This window comes from Coregonus clupeaformis, chromosome 34 (assembly GCF_020615455.1).
Source record: "Coregonus clupeaformis isolate EN_2021a chromosome 34, ASM2061545v1, whole genome shotgun sequence".
Taxonomy (NCBI): Eukaryota; Metazoa; Chordata; class Actinopteri; order Salmoniformes; family Salmonidae; genus Coregonus; species Coregonus clupeaformis.
In genome coordinates this window covers 33858374-33868058 of record NC_059225.1, presented here as the reverse complement: position 1 = coordinate 33868058, position 9685 = coordinate 33858374, and the positions used below count along the sequence as shown (strand labels likewise).

The window sequence follows — 9685 nt, the reverse complement described above, 5'->3', positions numbered from 1 at the left end:
AAAATTCATGTAAACATACGTTTTCAAAACATAGGTTGTCCAGGTATGGGTTTTGTTGAGCATAGCCAGGACAGGACAGTTAAGCATGTTACCCTAATTACCTTAGTTCAATCATATCATGTACTTGCGGCTATCTCGGACACTATGAATGGAAAATAGTGTCTGTGAAAAATATGTCTGTAAGAGGTTTGGATTTCCCCAGTACAAGGAACATATGTTCCCAGTACAAAGAATGTGTATGTGGGAAGTTTTAGAAATGTCAGTCAGCTGTTTGCATCAAGGGAGTCAGTCAGCTGTTTGCATCAAGGGAGTCAGTCAGCTGTTTGCATCAAGGGAGTCAGTCAGCTGTTTGCATCAAGGGAGTCAGTCAGCTGTTTGCATCAAGGGGAGTCAGTCAGCTGTTTGCATGAAGGGGAGTCAGTCAGCTGTTTGCATCAAGGGAGTCAGTCAGCTGTTTGCATCAAGGGAGTCAGTCAGCTGTTTGCATCAAGGGAGTCAGTCAGCTGTTTGCATCAAGGGAGTCAGTCAGCTGTTTGCATCAAGGGAGTCAGTCAGCTGTTTGCATCAAGGGAGTCAGTCAGCTGTTTGCATCAAAGGAGTTCAGGTCACTTGATGCAAACAGCTGACTGACATTTCTAAAAATTGAACTAAGGCACCATGGGTATTCAGTCAGTGGCATGTGTGTCATCTTTGTGTATATATTGATTAAATGTTGTGTGGTTGTTGGTTGAATGTTCTGTGAGATCACATTAAGGTACAGTACTAATTGATACTGTTTTGCATCGCAGACTTCTTTCAACTGGCCTACCAAAGACAGTGTGTTTTATTGTGACCAAATATAATTTAACAGATGCACTGAACAATGGGTAAATGGTTCCTATAGATCCTATAGTTCATGATTTATAGAATCTCTATGGGTGTGGATTCAAAGTTATGTTCAAGCCCAGAAGGAACTGGCACTGTGTTTCATGGTGGAGAAAACTTGTATCTCTGGTGTGGCTATTGGTCAATTCTTCAAAGCTTTCACAGCAATATTCAATCTAAGGAAATCTACATACATTCCACAACTATTTAAAAAAGATGATAGTAAGTTGTATACTGATTTTCATACCCAAAATGATATTTACCCTCTAAATCCAAGGACTTAATTATAAAAAAGCAATAATGGACACAAGAACAGAACACCAGAACTTCAGATACATTTGATGACGTTTATTTTCCTCCACAGAGTGCTTCATTTTGATCCCCTGTTCTGAGCAGAGTTCCACACCTCCTCTCCATCCTTCTCGATCACCAGGTTGCCATTGTTCCTCAACCACATGAGTGTTGGTGTGCCACATGACCTTCTCGTCCCGCTTGTACATGACAAAGTTGCAGTTGTCCTGCATGCACTGGCGGTGGGCGTCGCGCTGGCTGGCGGTGTCAGAGTTCCACATGGGCTTCCAGCCGTAGGTCACAAAGTTACCATCCTCCTATGGAGACAGATGGAGAGATAGAGAGATATTGATCAGAGCTTGGCCCCTGAATGTTGATAATGAATTCTGGGGACTAACAAAATGTCCCCAGTTGGTCAAATGTTTGTTTGTTTACTATTCTTGTGGGGGCTTCTGGTCCCCACAAGAATAGTTAAACACATCCATACACACACACACACCCACCCACATCCACACACCCACGTCCACACACACACACACACACACCCACACCCACGTCCACACACACACACACGCACGCACGCACGCACGCGTGTGTGTTTATTTTATTTTTTTTAACTGCATTGTTGGTTAAGGGCCTGTAAGTAAGCATTTCAATGTAATGTCTACACCTGTTGTATTCGGCGCATGTGGCAAATCAAATTTGATTTGATTAAACTAGTAAGTGAACAATAGGCAACATTGAGCTGAGGGAATAGGGTGGTTTTATAGTCAGGGAATAGGGTGGTTTTATAGTCAGGGAATAGGGGAGAAGACCACAGAGAGGACAAGAAGGTTCTCTTTTAGAATTAGATTTGAAATGTCACACATTCCCCACCAAAAATTCGTACCCAGCTTATTTTATCCAAATAGCATCCAGACAGTGTTTTTAGTGTGACTTGACAATTAAAGCTGAATCCCTTTGAGAAGTTTTGTCTGGACATGTGGGTGCTGTGATGATTGGGATCATGCCAGACACTCTTCTCAGTAATCTTAGCAATTAACATGTATACTTCAATAGTAACTGCAATTTCCAGCGACATAGCTGTGATGAATAAGTGTTTTTAGATTAATGGATTCAGTTATCAAGTATAAATATAGAAAAAATCTAGACCATACAGGCACTCTGTTTCTGAAAATTCCACATCCAATCAAATAAGTCTGGAATGTGTCCTCAAAAAACACCCTTCAAATCGCTAAATGAACACAAGGAGGCCTAAATGTTAAATGATTTCACATGACCAGACATTTGGAAAAATTCAAGGGAGGTATCAATACAGGGGTGTATTCAGAAACTGAATTGAACGTGTACACTGTCTAATATGGCAAGAATGTGTGCAACTGTTCTGACTGTACAGTGTGATTTATTTAATTAGGCTTAATATGAAATAACTCAAGCAGTAATTCAGCACTGCTCTATGCCTATTGGTCAATTGCTCCCAGATTCAGTGTCTGTTGGTAAATTGCTTGGCAACTAATCAGCCTAGTACTGATTTGAAATGACTTGACCTGATTGATTTAGAGATCAATGTGGCTGCTGCTTCTTCTGTTTGGCTGAGAGGTGGACTGGAAAAATGCACAATAGTAGCCACTATTTTCTCAATTAATCTTTCCTTGACCTCGCACCTTCTCCTCCAATATGGTCGAGAAGGAGGCAAGGAGATAAAATGCGAGAAATCACAGAAAGACAAATTGAGATGTCTCCATAGACCATGCTACCATAGTGACACAATATAGAGTAAATTTACTCCTGCCTTGAAATCGATCCCACAGCGTTTTCAATGACAACATTACATTTGACATTTTAGTCATTTAGCAGACACTCTTATCCAGAGCGACATACAGTTAGTGAGTGCATACATTTTCATACTGGCCCCCCGTGGGAATCGAACCCACAACCCTGGCGTTGCAAGCGCCATGCTCTACCAACTGAGCTACAACATCATTTAAACAAGACGTTAGTTTAAAGAGATTGTATGGGATCTTAAATAAATTAAATTAGAATTCGTAACATATCATACAAATTGCAGGATATAAATTTTTTGTTGTTGAGATGTTTAATTTTTTTTGCATGACGTAACATATCATACGAAATGGATGAAGTTGTACACAATTGTGCACAATTTTCTGGGACCCATTTTGGCACGTAAGCGCTACTTTCAAAACTACTGGCTGAAATTATCCAAATCCTTTATAATGCATCTTCAAGCACTTACAAATTCGTAACATATTGTACAAATTGGAATTCGTAACATAGCAAATAAAATACAATAAAATTGTATTTGTCACATGCGCCAAATACAACAGTTGTAGACTGTCAAGGAACATTTTATGTTTGTGCTTTTCTAATAACCAACTAGACTGGGTTCATGCAAGTGACTGATTGATCGTGCCTGGAAGGAATCCTCACTATCAGTATAATAAGCAACTTGGCAGTATGCCCAGAACATTGTTTTGAGAACAGAAAGGGATATCTCAGTTTCAAGGTCTCAGCTTGGAGAGGAAGCCTCGTGAGGTATTGGTCGGTCACATGCATGAACCAAAAGTTAACGATGAATTAATTATAAATAATGAATAATGTAAATCATGCAAATATATCTTGTCTGTGTAAGCAGTATATAAGTGAACTAACGGGACTGCCCCGACAGAGCTCACTTCAGACCGATACTTTATGCATCTAAGTTTGACTGTGACCTCTCCAGCTTGCTGACAAAGAGAGATTCATTTAAAATTGACTTTGAGTGTCCCCGTGTTTAATTTCCACTACAATTTGGCGTCAACGAACAGGATGGTTAATTCTGTCTGCGGAGCGTTCCAATGGGGGTCTGCGACGGAAAACCAGTGGCGCATTAAGGCATGAGGGAAATTCCCGTCTGACCAAACGATGACGAGGACCCGCCCAGACCCTTACTGCGAACTGCTCAGGAGGAGACACATCATCCGCGATTGAGGGACAGAGGTGTACTACTTGGTGCATTGAGTTTGTTGGAACCTCTCCAGCTTGCTGATAATAAATAATTATAAATTTAATATTGACTTCAGGTGTTCTTTCCACGACAATACTTTACCGTGAAATGCTTACTTACGATCCCTTTCCCAATAATGCAGAGTTAAAAAGTAAGAAAGATTAGCAAAAAAACAAAAAGGAAATAGTAACACAATAAAATAACAATAACGAGGCTATATACAAGGAGTACTGGTACCAAGTCAATGTGCAGGGGTACGAGGTAGTTGAGGTAATTGAGGTAATATGTACATGTAGGTAGTAGCAGCAGCATATGTAAATAGTAGCAGCAGCATATGTAAATAGTGAATAGTGAAAGTGTGTCTATGTGTGAGTGCGTGTGTGGCGTCAATATGCGTGTGTGTTTTGTGTGTGTGAGCATATGTAGTGTGTGTGTGTTGGAGGGTCAGTGTAGTATGTGTGAGTGTGTGGGTAGAGTCCAGTAAGTGTGCATAGAGTCGGTGCAAGAGAGTCAGTGCAAATAAAAAGGGGGTCAATGCAAATAGTCCGGGTAGCCATTTGATTAACTGTTCAGCAGTCTTATGGCTTGGGGGTAGAAGCTGTTCAGGAGCCTTTTGGTCCCAGACTTGGCACTCCGGTACCGCTTGCCATGCGGTAGCAGAGAGAACAGTCTATGACTTGAGTGGCTGGAGTCTTTGATCATTTTTAGGGCTTTCCTCTGACACAACCTGGTATAGAGGTCCTGGATGGCAGGAAGCTTGGCCCCAGTGATGTACTGGGCCGTACGTACTACCCTCGGTAGCGCCTTACGGTAGGATGCCAAGCAGTTGCCATACCAAGCGGTGATGCAGCCAGTCAAGATGCTCTCAATGGTGCAGCTGTAGAACCTTTTGAGGATCTGAGGGCTCATGCCCAATATTTTTTGCCTCCTGAGGGGGAAGAGGCATTGTCGTGCCCCCTTCACGATTGTATTGGTTGGTTTGGACCATGATAGATCCTTAGTGATGTGGACACCGAGGAACTTGAAGCTCCCGACCCGCTCCACTCCATCTCCATCGATGTGAATGGGGGCATGCTCGGCCCTCCGTTTCCTGTAGTCCACGATCAGCTCCTTTTTCTTGCTGAGGGAGAGGTTGTTGTCCTGGCACCACACAGCCAGGTCTCTAACCTCCTCCCTATAGGCTGTCTCATCGACATTGGTGATCAGGCCTACCACCGTCGTTTGTAGGCAAACTTAATGATGGTGTTGGAGTCGTGCACGGCCACGCAGTCGTGGGTGCACAGGGAGTACAGGAGGGGACTAAGCACGCACTCCTGAGAGGCCCCCGTGTTAAGGGTCAGCGTGGTGGAGGTGATGTTGCCTACCCTTACCACCTGGTGGCGGCCCATCAGGAAGTCCAGGATCCAGTTGCAGATGGAGGTGTTTAGCTTAGAGATGAGCTTGAACACTGCGCTGTAGTCAATGAACATCATTCTCACGTAGGTGTCCAGGTGGGAAAGGGCAGTGTGGAGTGCAATAGAGATTGTGTCATCTGTGGATCTGTTGAGGCGGTATGCAAACTAGAGTGGGTCCAGGGTGTCTGGAATGATGATGTTGATGTGAGCCATGACCAGCCTTTCAAAGCACTTCATGGCTACAGATGTGAGTGCTACTGGTCGGTAGACATTTAGACTTGGGCACAGGGACTATGGCGGTCTGCTTGAAACATGTAGGTATTACATTTCATACAAATTGCAGGATTATTATTATTAGTTTTCTTTGGCAGGACATATATATATCATAAGAAATCGATGATGTTGTACTAGGGTTGCAAAGGGAGGGTATATTACTGGAAACGTTTTAAGTTTACCAGTAAACTACCAGAATTTTAGTAGATTTCAAATGTTTTATTTTATTTTATAAGATGACATCTAGTGGTCTTTTTGGGTACTTAAGATTATCAAAGGCGTCTGTAATTATCTATGGCCCCCTGTGTGGCTTTACCGTACGTAAAATATATATAATAATCAAATAATATGATTTTAAAATATAACATTTTATGACAAAAAAAATATATATATATATAAAGCATCACCTTAGTGAATTCCATTGGTGTTTAATATGAGGGTTTCAGCATGAATGTCTTTGTTGTACATGTTTTGGCACCAAACTGGTGGCAGTTGAGAAAAAGGTAAATAGTTGAAAGAGTTGCCTATTTTCTCTTGAACCATATGGTCTATTCACTAGAAACTCATGGACAATATGGACACTCAAAGTTACCATAGATTACCTGTTAATTACCAAAATTACAGAATACATTTCCAGTAGCTTTGCAACCATACGTTGTGCAATTTTCAGGGACCCATTTTGGCTCGTGAGCGGCCCTTTCAAAACTACTGGCTGAAATTATACAAAAACTCACTGCTGCATCACTTTTAATGACAATCCAAAATTAACACAATTAAAAGAGACTGATTGTTTTATTGGTTCACAACACAGTATACACATTTTTACATAAAATGTTATGATTGCCCAATTCAGACATTCAGAGACATATTGTATGTAGGTCTACTGTAGTAACGTAGCCCACAAAAAAATAAAGCTTCAGTCTTTGTGACATTCTTTCATTTAATGCCGTTGGAGTCTTTGGAGCTCCAGATGTCAACCCCGTCCTTCTGCAGCCCAAGGGTGCCATTGTCTTTAAGGTGGATCCGGCACATCTTGCAGCTGGTGTTGGTGTGCTAGATGGCGGCGTCCTTCTCTGTGTACATCACCAGGTTGCAGTCGTCCTGCATGCACAGGCGGTGAGGGGTGGGGCTGGACGTATCTGAAGACCACATGGGCTGACCAGAGTACCTTCTTCCATATGTTTGGGGAGTCTCCCACATGCCTTTTGGCGGACACCAAACGTGTTTGCTTATTTTTCTCTTTAAGCAATGGCTTTTTTCTGGCCATTCTTCCGTAAAGCCCAGCTCTGTGGAGTATACGGCTTAAAGTGGTCCTATGGACAGATACTCCAATCTCTGCTGTGGAGCTTTGCAGCTCCTTCAGGGTTATCTTTGGTCTCTTTGTTGCCTCTCTGATTAATGCCCTCCTTGCCTGGTCCGTGAGTTTTGGTGGGCGGCCCTCTCTTGGCAGGTTTGTTGTGGTGCCATATTCTTTCAATTTTTTAATAATGGATTTAATGGTGCTCCATGGGATGTTCAAAGTTTCTGATATTTTTTTATAACCCAACCTTGATCTATAATTCTGCACAACTTTGTCCCTGACCTGTTTGGAGAGCTCCTTGGTCTTCATGGTGCCGCTTGCTTGGTGGTGCCCCTTGCTTAGTGGTGTTGCAGACCTTTCAGAACAGGTGTATATATACTGAGATCATGTGACACTTAAATAAGGTCCACCTGTGTGCAATCTAACTAATTATGTGACTTCTGAAGGTAATTGGTTGCACCAGATCTTATTTAGGGGCTTCATAGCAAAGGGGGTGAATACATATGCACACACCACTTTTCCGTTATTTATTTTTTAGAATTTTTTTTCATTTCATTTCATTTCACCAATTTGGACTATATTGTGTATGAAATCCAAATAAAAATCCATTTTAATTACAGGTTGTAATGCAACAAAATAGGAAAAAACGCCAAGGGGGATGAATACTTTTGCAAGGCACTGTACATGTTAGAATCACCTTTAGCAGCGATTACAGATGTGAGTCTTTCTGGGTAAGTCTCTAAGAGCTTTGCACACAATATCTGACAAAGAAAAGGAGAGCAGCACACTCTAGGAGCTCAGATGCAATAATTTTATAACCAACGTTTCGACAGCCAAGCTGTTTAATTCACCTCCAGATTGTGCAACATTTGCCCATTATTCTTTTCAAAATTCTTCAAGCTCTGTCAAATTGGTTGTTGATCATTGCTAAACAACCATTTTCAGGTCTTGCCATACATTTTCAAGCAGATTTCAGTCAAAACTGTAACTCGGCCACTCAGGAACATTCACTGTCTTATTGGTAAGCAACTACAGTGTAGATTTGGCCTTGTGTTTTAGGTTATTTGTTTTAGGTTATTGCCCCGCTGAAAGGTGAATTCATCTCCCAGTGTCCTCTAGGATTTAGCTTGTGCTTAGCTCCATTCCGTTTTTTTATGAATAACTTCACCATGCTCAAAGGGATATTCAATGTCTGCTTTTTATTTTAATTTTACCAATCTACCAATAGGTGCCCTTCTTTCCGAGGCATTTGAAAACCTCCCTGGTCTTTGTGGTTCAATCTGTGTTTGAAATTCATTGCTCGACAGGGATTTTACAGCTAATTGTACTGTATGTGTGACGTACAGAGATGAGGTAGTCATTAAACAATCATGTTAAACACTATTATTGTACACGGAGTGAGTCAATGCAACTTATTATGTGACTTGTTAAGCACATTTTTATTGCTGAACTTATTTAAGCTTGCCATCACAAAGGGGTTGAATACTTATTGACTCAAGACATTTCAGGTTTCCATTTTTTCTTCATTTGTAAAAAGAAAAAGAAACATAATTCCACTTTGACATTATGGGGTATTGTGTGTAGGCCAGTGACAAAAAAAATCTCTATTTAATCAATTTTAAATTCAGGCTACAACACAACAAAATGTGGAAAAAGTCAAGGGGTATGAATCTTTTCTGAAGGCACTGTATGTGAACAAGTTTAGTATCACACATTCCCCTATCCCAAAATGAACAGCATGACACACCATGAGTTCTAATTCTTTCCCTCTACTTTGTAGTTGGAGTGAAACCCCATTGGCAAATCAAGCTTGTCTAGAGCCTGGTTTACATCTTGCACTAACGTGAGTTTCGTGATCTGATCAATATGAATTGTGTTACTTTGGAGTCACCTTTATTATAAATAAGAATAGAACATGTTTCTAAACACTTCATTAATGTGGATGCTACCGTGATTACGGATATTCCTGAATGAATTGTGAATAATTATGAGTGAGAACGTTACAGAGGGTCAAATTCAAAGATCATACCCTCAAGACATGCTAACCATGACCAATAACAGGGGAGGTTAGCATGTCTTGGGGTTTGATCTTTGACCCTCTGTAACTACCCACATGGTGGTCCTCTATAGCTGGTAGAGCATGGCACATGCAACCTTAAAATGGAGATAGCCTCAAAGGTGCTGCCACACACACCATAATGGCACAGATACAAAGATGAGACACCTATATATCTATGGTGTCAATTGTTTCCATTTGGACAATTTACACTTATTTTTTACTTTAATAAATCACCATAGCTAGCATATGGATTGGTAGCTTTCAATTGGACAGATGTACATCCCAGCAAACATATTTGAATCCCAAAACCATACTTGACTTATTTATTTCAATATTATATGTTTGGTAGTGACACTTCTTAAAAATACATGAAGATTTACCAACTTGCTCACTCATGTTCTCCACAATGTTTGGAGACAGACAACTCACCATGTGGTCATGCTGGAGAGGATTGTGATCCCATCACCTGGTGATATTTGTTGGGGTGACATAAAAATGTG

General features: G+C 41.1%; 1 pseudogene; it reads right to left on the bottom strand.

Moving 5' to 3' along the window:
* Nucleotides 1-1197: 1197 nt before the first annotated feature.
* On the bottom strand, nucleotides 1198-9685 carry LOC121549404 (annotated as a pseudogene).